The sequence below is a fragment of the Tamandua tetradactyla genome, chromosome 4 (assembly GCF_023851605.1).
Source record: "Tamandua tetradactyla isolate mTamTet1 chromosome 4, mTamTet1.pri, whole genome shotgun sequence".
Lineage (NCBI taxonomy): Eukaryota > Metazoa > Chordata > Mammalia > Pilosa > Myrmecophagidae > Tamandua > Tamandua tetradactyla.
The window spans coordinates 24,810,741-24,824,286 of NC_135330.1; the positions used below are offsets into that span (position 1 = coordinate 24,810,741).

The 13,546-nt window shown below is 37.6% G+C and overlaps 1 protein-coding gene across 10 annotated transcripts in view; it reads left to right on the forward strand.

The window, feature by feature from the left end:
* Positions 1–13,546, forward strand: part of MROH9 (maestro heat like repeat family member 9) — a 114,629-nt gene that overhangs the window by 1,228 nt on the left and 99,855 nt on the right. The window lies entirely within an intron of this gene.

The following is a 13,546-nucleotide window of genomic DNA, read 5'->3' on the forward strand; positions in this document are numbered from 1 at the left end:
GCTTTTGGAAAGATTTCTTGTCCTTCCTCCTTGAGGGCAGAGATGGTGACTATTCATCTTTATATTTCCTGCAGTGGGTAGCATATTGTCTTACTGGGTGTTCGTCTAGTAATTGTTTTCTTTGTCTTGAAATCCACAGCCTCTAGTTGACTCTACCACCATTTTAAAACCCAAGCTCAAATTAATGGAGAATAGGCCTCCACTAGATGATATATAATCTTCTACTGTTGTATGAAGAATAAGCCAGTGTAAAAAATAAAACTTTTATAGTCTGTTATTTCATGATGCCTAGGTCAAAATCACTGATAATTGACATAAAAAACCAATTAAGGTCAATGAACAAATTGATTTTTGCCAGCCATGAAGACAGTTATCAATAAAACCCCCACTTTATTGTTTTAACCTCTTTAAGTTTTTATGGCTCTTAGAATCTCAAGCATGCAACTTTTTATTACAGTCATCCATTCACTCATCCAATTGCTCATTCATTTAAGAAATATTTGTTGAACATCTACTCTGTGTCAAATATGGTGCTACCCTTTGAGATTCAAAGTAGAGTAAAACTTTAACACTTACCTCAGGTCACTTATAGTCTAATAGAGAAGAAAGAAAAATGTCAGTAATTTAAAATTGTTTTTAGTTATGTCACATTAGGTAGAAAAGAATAGAAGGACATTTGGAAGCACGTTTTAAGCAGACTTTGGGTCAGACAAGGCTTGAACTGAACTGTGAAGGATAAGCCGGGTAGCTGGATGAAGGTGGAGTACATTCCAGGCAGAGAAAGTATCACTTGTAAAGGCATGAGAAAAGAAAATAGCAATATACATCTGTACAACTACAAATATATTAGGTATAGTTTCCCTAGAAGCAGGTTTAAAGGTGGAGATTTGATTCTAAGAAGTTTAGTGAATGTGCTCTTAGGATCAGAACCTGTATGGGGATAGTGGGTAAAGGAAGCAAGGTTGAATAAAGGAAGAGTTCAACTGCAATGCAACGTCCCCAAACAGGCCTTAGTTACTTCTCTGGGAGGTCTGGAACTGAAGAGCCATTCAGACTTGACCCACTTTGGGGCAAGGAGATGGGACCTTTATATATGCATTTTAACCAGTCATGGAGGAAGCTCGCTCTCTGGGAAGAGTTGTTATCTTAGGTGATGAGGGGTTTTTTTGGTTAAGGGGATTACCCATCAAAGAGGCCTCATCTGACAACACCTCCAGCAGCCAGGTAAAGAGCACTTTGGCTTTTAAAGAAGACAGGAGTCTAAACATTACGCCACAGCACACCCACAACAACAGGTTTGTCTAGAATGATTATGTGAGGGAAAATGGTAGGAGTTGTAGTCAGGAAGGTAAGTATGGACCCAGTCATGAAAGTCTCTTTGAACTTAGCTAAGGAATTCAAACTTTATCCTGAAAACTGTGGGAACTTATTGTATCAAAGAAGTAGTGTTGCTTTGACAGAATTACAGATAACAGTAAAAGAGAAGACTCATTATCTGTTATTGCAGTGATCTAGAGGCCTTTCATTCTCTTACATGCCATTTCAAAATTGGCAGAGCTCTGATGTGCTTGTCTTTGGGTAGGATGTTAGTGGTTGTTTAATGGTCCAAGTCTCAGAAAGGCCTAGGAATTGTGGCACCATCTTTGGAAATTTCTGAATTTGTCAGCAAACAGGAGGGTTCCATGTGCTATGCTCTAAGGCAAATGGAAGTCCACAAGATCATGGATCTCTCCATCTCCTTTCTGTGGATATGGGCAGTTTAGTCTCATTTAACTCTCATTTAGTGATTTTCAAAAGAACTCAATTTACAAGTGATGGACCATTATTGGCATGGAGTCTAGCACCCTAGAAAATTTTAAACCAGAAATTCTTCCTCTTCTTCTCTCTCATGCTTTTTCAGGCTATATTTTTATCTCAGGTAGTAAAAAGCCCTTGCTTGGTAATTATATGATGATGGCTCAGTGGCAGATTTCTCACCTGCCATGCTAGAGACCCAGGTTCCATTCCCGGTGACTGCCCATGCAAAAAAAAAAAAAAAAGGTCAAAAGCCTCTGCTCTTCATGATGTCTTATAATTATAATATTAGTCTTGGTGACCATATATACTGGATTTGGAGAATGTCACTACAGCATGGGAAAATGTTACTGTTTGATGTAATTGGTATTTATCTGATAACTTGTTTTGATGGTCATCTTTAGTTCTGACATTTCTGTGTAATTTCTAAAATATGTGGGGAATGGAGTAGGTAATAATCTTAGGCGTACTTTAGACTCTCTAGAACTTTGAGTAGATGGAACACATGAGAGATCATGGAATTGGAGTAATCAAACTTTGGAGGTGCTGAAGGAGATATACCCCATTAATGGAAAGTATCCCAGACTTCTCCTTCTGGGGAAGAGATTTGGGTTCCAAAAAGGACTGGAGAGATTTCCCTCTCTGGGACCAAGCAGAAAAGGACTAAATGGGGAAGAGAAGATATATTATACATATTTTGAACTTTTAATTTTTCTGTGGGAATAAGGGGAAGGAATGTTCATTTCACTGGGACATTAAATTAACCTATGGGGATTAGGGATAATAATAATAGAAGGACTATGTTAAAGCTGAAAGGATAGTGGCAAATTAGAACATACTTTCATAATGTGAAAAGGAAATAAATTAGAGAATGTCTTCTTGGTCACGTTTATAGGATGGACTTCGAGAAAAATTATTTGAAATAATATCCTGACCCTTGTAGTCTATTAGAAGCAATATCAAAAAGGCATTTATACAAATCCTTAAAATGATTGAAGAGTCATTTTCATTGATCTTGGGTAAATGTATAGAAATTAAGTGCCAGGGATTAGAATAGATCCTCATGAACATGTTGTCTGAGTACTCCAATACCCTAAAAATGACACAGCAGCACCCTTATTTAGCCACATGACCTGATTATCATTGTAGTTAAAAGGAGAAAAATAAAATACAGGGAATGTTAGATACACACTTTAACCTCTACGAAATTAAGGCCATCATTCTCATTTCCCTCTCCCAGGAAGGTCTGACAGGAATCAAGGGGAAATTTTGAATGCCAAGAATATTGAATGACTGGGCGATAGAAGAGAAAGAGTAAAATGAATTATAAACTGAACTGGGCTGATAAAAATTTTCAATGGAGTTTCATCTCAGAACTCTTACGTGTCTAGTGCTAGAAGGGAAGTCCAGAGTAACCTTTCTTTGGAAGGAGGTGGGTCCCTCAACAGAGACACAAATGACATTTTGGACTTCTCAGAAAATAGTTGTTTTTCCCTCTCATTAACCGTTGGCCTAAATCCCTGAAACAATTAGTAGTCAGAATGGGACAGGTAAGGTTAAGAAATTGAGATGTAATGAAAGGCTTTTGATTAATTTTGATGAATTTTTATTATCCAAAACTTTTTTGAAACTCTATTTCTGGTGCCTTGAAGAATAAAATTTCAATATCGAACTATGTTATTTGAGTGTCACACTTCCATTTTGTTGAAGACTGTCACACAGCCAAAAACAATCCCATTTGACAAGGGGAAAGGTTGAAAGAGGATGCCCGGAATCTTAGCAAATATAATGATACCGCAAACTTACCATTGTCTCAAAAATATCCTGTTATAATAAATTCTAGTAGAACCTAGGTTTGACTGTTACATAAAGTGAAGAGAGCAGACTCTATAACACCCATGTTTTGAATCTATTGATTGGAATCGGGGAAATCCAAAGAGCTTAGGAGACTGCTGTTCTTAACAACAGTGCTGTTCAAAACCAAGAGAACTTGCTCTTGTAGAACCCAGACCTGTGTGATGTTAGAGCACACATCACAGTTTTACATAAAAGTGAAATTAAATGGATCTACCAGTGAGGAGTTCCTGTCATTGGAATTGTTTTGCTGTCGAACCCTGTGGAGTTGACCTATTTTTTCTTCTTCTGGACTCTGTTGGCATGAGCCTGCCTGGGTGGGTTCAGAGCACAATCTATCTCACTGCTACAAAGAGAAATTCTCTATGGTCCCAAATGAATATTCTCTGCATATTCAACAATAAGTTAGTTTGCTCCTGGATAAATTCCAAGTTTAGTCTTCTCAGTCAATATCCTACATGAGGAACAAGTGTTCATTAGGCTCAGTTAGACATTCGTTATTATTTCATCACCCTGAAAGAAATTAGACAAGAATAACATGACTGTTCAGCTTTATTCATCTTTCTTTAGTCTTTTGTTAACATAATTGTTAAGCTTTGCTAATCTTTCTCTCACTCTAGTGTAGAAAGTGCATGGACTAAGCTGTAGAAACTTGTAGAATCCCTAATCCTCTTCTTTTCATAGATGAAAGTGATTTCTGGAGCTTGCTATGTGTGCTGTTGTACATCTTGGGCACTGCAAAAGGATGCAACATATCAAGGGCTGGATTCACATTTCACATTCATAAGATATGAATATGAAGAACTTTCCAGCAAAGTGTCTTTTTCTAACAAAGTCAGTATTTGATGCTAGTTTCCCAATAATTGGAAGAAAGGTGCCTTAAGGAAGTGGAGCATTATTTGTAATACATGCAAAATATGGACCACATATGTCCCTGCAAAGAATGGGTTAGGTGTGACCCTGTGTTGTGAAGAAGAGTCTGTGCCTGGACAGATAACAATTTCATGCAGGGTGAAATGGGGCTGTGGCTTGGACCAGGGTTCTTTTTGGGGACTATGATTTCCTTTGGAAAAGTTGGAATCCTACTCCACAACTAGCAATGACAGGGGGATAAGCATTTGCTTCTATAGTTACGATTTAGGCTTTCTGTTGAGCACTAATCCTGTGCACCAGCCTCATTGGCCTTCTTTCACTTCCTTCTTCTGACCTCAGGGCCTTTGCATATGCTCTTTCTTCTGACTAGAATGCCATTCCTGATCCCATCCCTCTTTGCCAACTTTATCTAACTCCAATTCATCTTTCAAATCTCAACTAAGATGCCATTTCCTCAGGGAAGCTGCCATTGACCTCCCAGTAGAGGTGCCCTGCTGTTGGTTCTTATGGTATAACATGCTGTATATTTCCTCCCCAACCCTCATCACAGTTTTTAATGATGTACTCATTGTTCAAGTGTATGAACAACATCTGACTGTCTCATTAGACTGTAAGCTTCCTGAGGGTAGAGACTCTGCTTTTTGATCATGTGTCTTCAGTTCCTAGTACAGTACCTCACACTAGAATGTGCTCACTGAGCATGTGCCCATGAATGAACTAGGAGTGAGGAAGCTCTACAGACAAATGATACATCTGTTTAGTTGTTGTGAGAACAAATGGACCAAGATCATCTATTCTATAGTCAAATCATTAGGTTAGAAGAATGTCTCTAGCATATAATTAGCCTTAAAGAGCAAGTCAAATATTTCAATTGCCTGGATTTGCTTATCTTCCCTACAATTTATCTTGAAGGGTTCTTTGGGAATTTCACAGGTTAAAGTTACACACTGCATAGATGTAGCACTGAGATTTTCCTAATGACTATGCTTAGCTCTGGAAAATGCCACTTTGAAATTTTTCACACTTAATACTATTGCAGTCATATTCTAAAGAGTTGCTTTTGGCCCCTACTCACCCATTTAACTTGTTCCATGTAGAAGTGAGCAGTTATTTTTTCAGGCTTGTGTGGAAATATGCCAGCACTGCTTACTAGAAAGCTTTACTGATAAAGCATATGATCTACCTTTCAGAGAACTGTGTCCTTGTATCTAAATTTGCAGCCCAACTCTTGCTCTTGTAAGTGAGCTGTTTACTATGTGTGTCTGTAAAATCCTTGCTTTTATCTTAATCTTTGTGTTTATTTTCTTTTAGCCTTTAATTCTTTTCATATCATTGAATATATTATCTTTGTCTGTAAGCCACCTAAAATCACTACTTGCCCAGAGGGTCTTAAAGTAAGTAAATAGAAAGCAAGATGATATCTTCCTATGTGGATTTGAAACTATGTTTTTAGTTGGTACATTTCTAGGGATTGTAAATCAGAGCAGAATTGTCATCAATAAGAGATAACGTGACTCAATTTTGTTCTAATTGGGTATAAATACTATTAGAAAAATATACTAGTGCAAACATAATCATTGCCAATAGAGTGATGAGGTAGACTTTCATCCCTAGAGGCTATGTCCCATGTAGTGGGGAGTGTAATGATTTCACCTGCAAAGTTGGGCTTAGAGAGAGTGAGGCAACATCTGAGCAGCAAAAGAGGTCCTCCAGATGTAACTCTTAGGCATGCCTATAGGTAGGCTAAGCTTTTCTGCTATATACATAAGCTTCACAAGAGTAATCCTCAAGATCAAGGACTTGGCCTATTGATTTGAGTGTCCTTAAAGTTTGACACAGTATCAGGAGTTTCCCTGGTGGGAAAGTTTAATAGTTCTATATTTTTTCTCCCATCTCTCAAGGGACTTTGCCAATACTTTTTAATTATATGCTTAATATATTGGGGTGTATTCAGGTATTACATTAAGCTATACAGTATTAAAGGCCCTCATTTTTATTCTGGGTTCCCTGTGTTTGGATTGTTTAAATGAGCTATCCAGACAGGTTGAGTTATATTATGTGCTACAGAAAATTTAGGATCTGGACAAAATAAACCTTTCTTTCTTTGGTCTCAAAGAGTAGATGAGGTTTAGCTCTATAATTAAATGGATAAAACATTAATCAATATTCCCTTTATCATAGCTTTCCCATTTCTTATTTTTTATTTTAAATTATCCTTCAGAGGTTTTTTTCCAAATAGGACCCATAAGTGTCCTATGGCAGATATAATAACTATGTTCTGATAGATGGTTGGTTGCCTTTTTTCTTTCTTTTGTTGACTCCATTATTTTTTTCCAAATTCTCAAGCTCTCTTACTCCTTGAGAACTGTTTCCTTCTGCTTCACTTAGGAACTGTTACTCTCCAGGCCTATTCCCCAGTTATCATGTGGGATTTCCCTTTTCCATTTCCAGTGTTAGATTTGCTATCCCCTGGGTCCTCTTTTGGTTTATCCCTGTTTATTTCTTCTGGGTACATCCTCAAATTACTTATTAAAGAATGGTGTGTGAGTGATGAATTTTCTGAGGTCTTCGCTATCTGAAAAAAAAAATTCTATAGTTATACTTTTGAAGGGCCAAGAATTCTAGGTACACATCATCTTCTCTTAAAAAAAAAAAGTTGAAAGTGTAACTTCCATTATTTTCTAATATCCAGTATTACCAATGCAAAATTTGATGCTGTTCTGATTCTCTAGCCTTTTTACCTGTTTTCTCTTTCCAGAAGCCTTTAAGATTTATCTTTCTTCTTGATATATTAAAACTTCATAACAGTTCAGGGGTAGAATACTCATCTTCCAAGTGGGAGACCCAGGTTTGATTTCTGGACCATGCACCCCACCAAAAAAAAATCATAACAGTGTATCCAGGAATTGTGGATGGTCCAGGAATCGAACCCAGTCTCCTGCATGAAAGGCAGGAATTCTACCCATTGAACTACCCCTGCACCCCCAGATTTATTTTTCATTCAAATATACTAGGCAATCACTCATGTCTTTCAATCTAAAGACTCCAGTTATTTATGTCTGAGAAATTATTTTACATTATTAATTGTATACTTTTCTCCCTCATGTTTTCTTCATTCTTTCCTTCAGGGAGTCCTGTTTGTTAGATATTGGAATGTAACATATCAGGAAATGTCAGGATATCAGAGCTTTGAATTTTGTACTCCCCAATATATGAAAATATACTGAAAAATCAAGTCAGAACAGAGCTGAATTATTTTCCCATGTGAATGGGTTGAGGTGTGGGTATTAGTGAAGTGGCACAGCAGAATGTCAATTGAAAAGATTTCAATGATGATCTAGAAGAACTGTCTGGGGAGAGGTTAATGACTTGAGTATTCACAGAATTAAAATGTAGTTTTGTGATTCATTCTAAATCTTGTTTTTTAATGTCGAACAGGAAAAGTATAAAGAAAGTTTTTGTAAAGTGTATGAATATACTAACATGATCATAATAACCAGACCAGTAGTGACCAGTACACACTATCTTACCTTCGAGAGCAATTGGACCATGTGCTGGAATGTCTTTGGTTCTCCACGGGTTGGATTTGCTAAGGCCAATATTACCTCTCCCATCAGATATCATTGACTGATGAGGATAATAACAAAGGCATTTTCTATCCATTGGAGATTTATTAGCTTAGGGCTATCTCAAGTAACCTTTCAATATTAATGGAGAATCTGCTTGGTAATATGACCTACCTAGAAATATTAATATTCATAGGGGACATTATTGTCTTTGACAGAACAATAAAAGGCACCAGAGGTGGCCTAACTTAAAGTCTTAGGTGAACTGGGTAAAGCTGACTTGGAGGTGTCCTTAAATAACTGCCAGTAATGAAGGCCTTTGTAAAATGTGGGGATAATGAGAAGATTTCTGCCATCACCAGCTGGCTAAATCTTTTCAATTACTTGGAATTGGAAGTGTGCTCTGCTTTAATGGCTATCGTCAGAAAGTTGTGAATAATTTTTACTTTCTTACAATAATGTTTAATTCAGGTCTACACCTGGGATACTAGAGAGGAGTCAAAAGGGACATTCCAAAGATAAGAGAGAAATCAGGGGTCCTTTGGGGTTGATGTGAACATCATTATTCTCATAGTCTATTTTACTCAGGCTCTTGCTCTAGAGATTTACATACTAATAATACTATGTATCATTGGTTCTGGCAGTTTATTGGCATTACATAAAAACAATGACAGGGAAAGAAACCGGTAAACTTTATCAGCAGAATTATTTCAGATATCGAGACCTGATAGCCTATGTATAGAGAATGTATGGCCTCAAAGGGAGCAGTCACCAACCAGCTTGGAATGCATATATCAGTCATATTGAGAGTAGGACTTAAGCCAATACTTTGACTAACCAGTACCAAGTAAAATATTACCAAATGATGATGTTGAGGGCACTAACTGATTATGATGTTCATGTGTACTTAAAATCAAGTTCCCCTTTTTCTGCTGAACCCAACCATAGCATGTGGAAACTCTCCCCATTGAGGGAGTCAGGGACATGTGAGTCTCTGTTTTTGTAAGGGTTCTCTGCTTTTACAGCTGTGCTATACTTTTTGCATTGTCTCCAGAGAGTGTGTTTCAGTGATTTCAGCAGTGTTCTCCAACAGATACTCACAGCCCTGTGCAGGGTAGGGTAAACAAAGAAAGCACAATGGGAAGAATTTCAACTGAAAGAGGTAGAAAAGGAGAAGGTATGAGATCTCTAGGCATGTCAAGGTCTCTTCAATGTGTATTAACATTTTACACCAGAATCAAGAAAATGGCAGGTGTTGTAGCAGGTACACATGCCCTGCAATGGAAGCAAATGTTTTTTTCCTCAACAATAAAATCTTGCTTTCTTTGAGTCTCACTTGTTGACTTTGGTCATGTAGAAAGGAAAAATAAATTTTGACTAGTATAGAATTTCTTTTTTTTTTATAGATTTATTTGTAGATGAGACCTCAGATCCAAATGTGAGGCTTGGGTTGAGTGTTCAGCAGGATCATCTGCCAATCTCCAGAAGCTCCCAACTGATCCAACCCAGGTCTCCACGCCCCCAAATCCAAAGGATAAGCAACATGTGACTCTGCTATCAGTCACTATGTATCTCTTGAATCTCTTTTCTCTATTTCCACTGCCAGTACCTTATTTCTAGGCCATTACCATCTACCTCCTGAATTAATAATTAACCTCTTAACTGTTATCCTTGCAACCATTTCATATCCATCAATCCAGGATCTACACAGCATCCCTCATGAATCTTGTCACTTCTTTTCTCCCATGCCTCCACATTGTCTTTAGAGAAGAGTAGGAAATCTTCACCTGAGGCTCACAAAGGACTATTGTGATACTGTTGTCTTCTCTGACCCCATGACTTACCACTTTCCTTCTTACTCTCTTTGCTCCCCCCATAATACTCTCCATTCATTCCTTTAATGCAGTAGAGCTCAACTCAGGCTTCATATTAGAAACATGTGTGGAGGTGAAAAAAATACTGTTGCTCTAGCCACATCTCTAAAGATTTTGATTCATTGGTGTCAAGTAGGGTCTAGGCATTTATTTTTTAAAGGCCATCCAAAGTGATTTTTTTTTTTTTTTTTGGTATGGCCAGGCACCAGCAATCAAACCTGGGTCTCCAGCATGGCAGGCGAGAATTCTGCAACCGAGCAGCCATCACACCACCCCCAAAGTGATTTTAAGATAGTGGAGAATTAAGGTGGAAAACCACTTCTCTTACGCAACAATTCCTTTCATAACACAAATCCTTAGAACATACTCTTCCTCTGTTTAAAATACTCCTCCCCCACTCCCACTTCTCCCATCTTTTATTAAGCTATATCCTAGTAATCTTTAAGCTTGGGCTTAAATTTTGCTTCCACACAAAGAACAGATCTTCCTTGAAATCCTTGTATTAGTTTATCTTCCTTTAATATATCCCTGTAATTCCTTTGAAACACTTATCACAATTTCTGTTTTTTGCTTCCCCAGGAGACTGTAGCTTTCTGCTTCTACCTCTACTTCCTAGCACAATGACCAGCAAATCATTAACACTAAACAAATACGTGTGAGTTGATTAAAAGGACCTGTGCCTTGGGAGTGCAACCTTGAAGATATATTAAAGAATTATCTAATGCTCCACATTTCTATGAAAAGATTCTTGGTTGAGAAGGGAAATTTGTAAGGATGGCGAAGACTTTTTATGGACAAAATTGTGTCATTGGGGGTCCCATCTTGAGCACAGACTCTGCTCATCCTAAATCCTGAGGTATCTGGAGAATTAGTGAGGCAGGCCTTCCAGGAGTGTGGAAACGTGGGTCCTGAGCATCCTCCTGGAAAAGAACTTTCTAAGGAGACAGAGTCGGCCCACACTGGCTAAAGAGAATGATCCAATGACAGAAATACAGACAATTCTATTTGCAGTATAGGAACTGTCTTTCAGGGAATCTCCTAACAGTCTTCCCAGAGCTTAATTCATAATCAATGTGATGAATATAAAAGCAAGGAAAAACAGAAAGAACTGAAGCATTGAGAGCACACTGTATAGATGGCGCAGCAAGAAATAATTTAACTATCTTTGCAAGTAGGGAGTGAATTTATTCTGGGAGCAGCTCTCAACGCTCTCAACCTCTGGCCTTGGCAGGGTTGGCAGGGTCATGAGAGAGCAATGGAAAGAGTACTGTTACCTTCGGGGGCACCAGCACAGATAGGAAGCCTTAGAGGCAAGGGTGGTGGATATCCATGCCCTCTGTTCAGATGTCTCATCTCTCTGATACTTTGCGCTTGGCAGAGAAAGTAGACATTTTAATGAACTGGAGAAGTAGGAAAAGGTGAGGACTCACATAATATACTAGAGGATTAAGTTCATGGATTTAATTTGAGAATTTCCTAAAGGGAGTTCAAATTCCCTCAGAATAATGATTATTATTATGACCCCGATTTTTCCCCAAGCTAAGGTGGCATTAGAAATACACACTATATGTATGTGATCTGAAATATCTGAGATTGAAAACACTAACCAAATTGAAATGACTATACTTTTTCTGGCTAAGATTGAAAATAGATATTCAACAAATATGTCTTTATATATATATATAAAGAAGATGGTTGGCTTAGAGAAGGAAGCCAGAGGAATATAGAATCTTAAATCCTACCAGACTGATCCTAGAACCTATCTTATAAAATATGTCACAAAAGTCCAGATTTCCAGGATCACAAACATTTTATCACTCACTGTGAGTTTCCAGTGAAGGTTTATGGTGATTAAGACATAATTGAAAATGAGATAAAAGAGAACTTAGGTGGTAGAAGTTAAAGCTAGAATGCTAATCATATCTTATCAAAGTATTTCTGGGAACACTGGTGAGCATATTATATATTCTGAACACTAACAGAAATGCCTAATTGGGAAAAGCAGGTGAAATCCTTGGCTAATGCCTATAACTCCTTGGCACAATTGGAGATATCAGCTTATTATGTTAAACAACATTTTCAATGTGTGTTTCAGCTTTTGGCATTAAGTACGTATTAATGGATAAAGGAGTTAGGTGCAGGTGAAAGCATGCATATAACAAGGCAGGGGCATGCTGTAAGTCAGTGAATCAACAAAAGATGTGATGCTAAAGCAATGTGGGGAGGGAAGTAGCCTGCGAAGGAGTTGTAGTAAAGAATTTGACTACACGTAGGAAAAAAAGAGAGAAGCTGGCTAACACGTGGGAATAAGAAGTCTAGGTTATTATTGATCAACCAAATGACAATGTATTAGTGTGCAAGCAAGCTCCAAGATTGAATAGAAATGGTTCACTTAAAAAGGGGTTCTCAATCCTGGCTCCATATCAAAAACACCTGGAAGGTGTTTAAAAAAAAGAAAGATTGATGTCTGGGCTTGACTACAGACCTTTGAAAACGAAACCTCTGAAGTGTGGCTTAGGTCTCAAAATCGATATTTTTCAGCCCCTTAATGTACTGCCAGTCTTGTGGACCAGTGATTTAGAATATTAGAATATAAAACACATTACAAAATTGACTTCCAAGGAAGTTAGCTGCTAGTCTACCAATCGAGGCAACAACCCTAGAGGATTATGGCTTACATACAGATGGAATGTCCAGGTACTGCCCAGAGAGATGGAACTACTGAATTTCTGGCCAAAGTGAATGATAATGATGGAAAGGAAAAAATATCTTATTTCAAGTCAGACAAATCACCACATAGTTTCATATTCAGAGTTGTCCAACACACAGAAGATTTTGTATTTTCTAAGTAATAATAACATGTGCAATATGCTAATAAGCAACATGGGGAAGAATTATTCTCTCATGATTAAGTAAAATCATGTTTGGTGTTATAAGGGATTAATGACAGCTATAGATATAAATATTTTCCGTCTGAGTGTGTTAAGTGTGTTAGGAAATGTAAAATATGCTATTTTTTGTGAAGTCATAGCAGAATGTTTATGGCTAAAGGGAAAATGGCATTTTTTTTTAGCTCATAACCAAGTCAGGAAGTTTCTCTGACTGATAGGTCTTACATATCAGAGACAGAACATGGATTTCCAGCTCAATGTTGGAGGAGTAGGGCAGCACTGAACAAGAGGAAAGAGCTCATTTTTAGGGTAACAATCAGGGACAGGTATTTATTTATGCATTGGAGGGAATGAAACCTCATAGAAATATCATTAATTTACAGCACTGCTTAAAAAGAGAATGCAGTCCTCTTTCAGAAGTAGATGCTAAGGATTCTCTACAGACAGTACTGATGGACCTGATACAAAAAAGTGACACCATAATATAGGCGTGCGTGGAATGAAAAGCGGAGATACAGAGGATCAAAGATGTCTATTAGCTTTCTCCAGTTCTCCAGTTTCTATACTCAAAATGAGAAAAATTTTTATGGATCCCATTGATTATCATTTATAAGGTCAAATAATTGTTAGACAGCTGGACAGTGACCTGGATGTGTTTCTCATTCTATCATGTGAATTTAGTCATTCTCAAGGA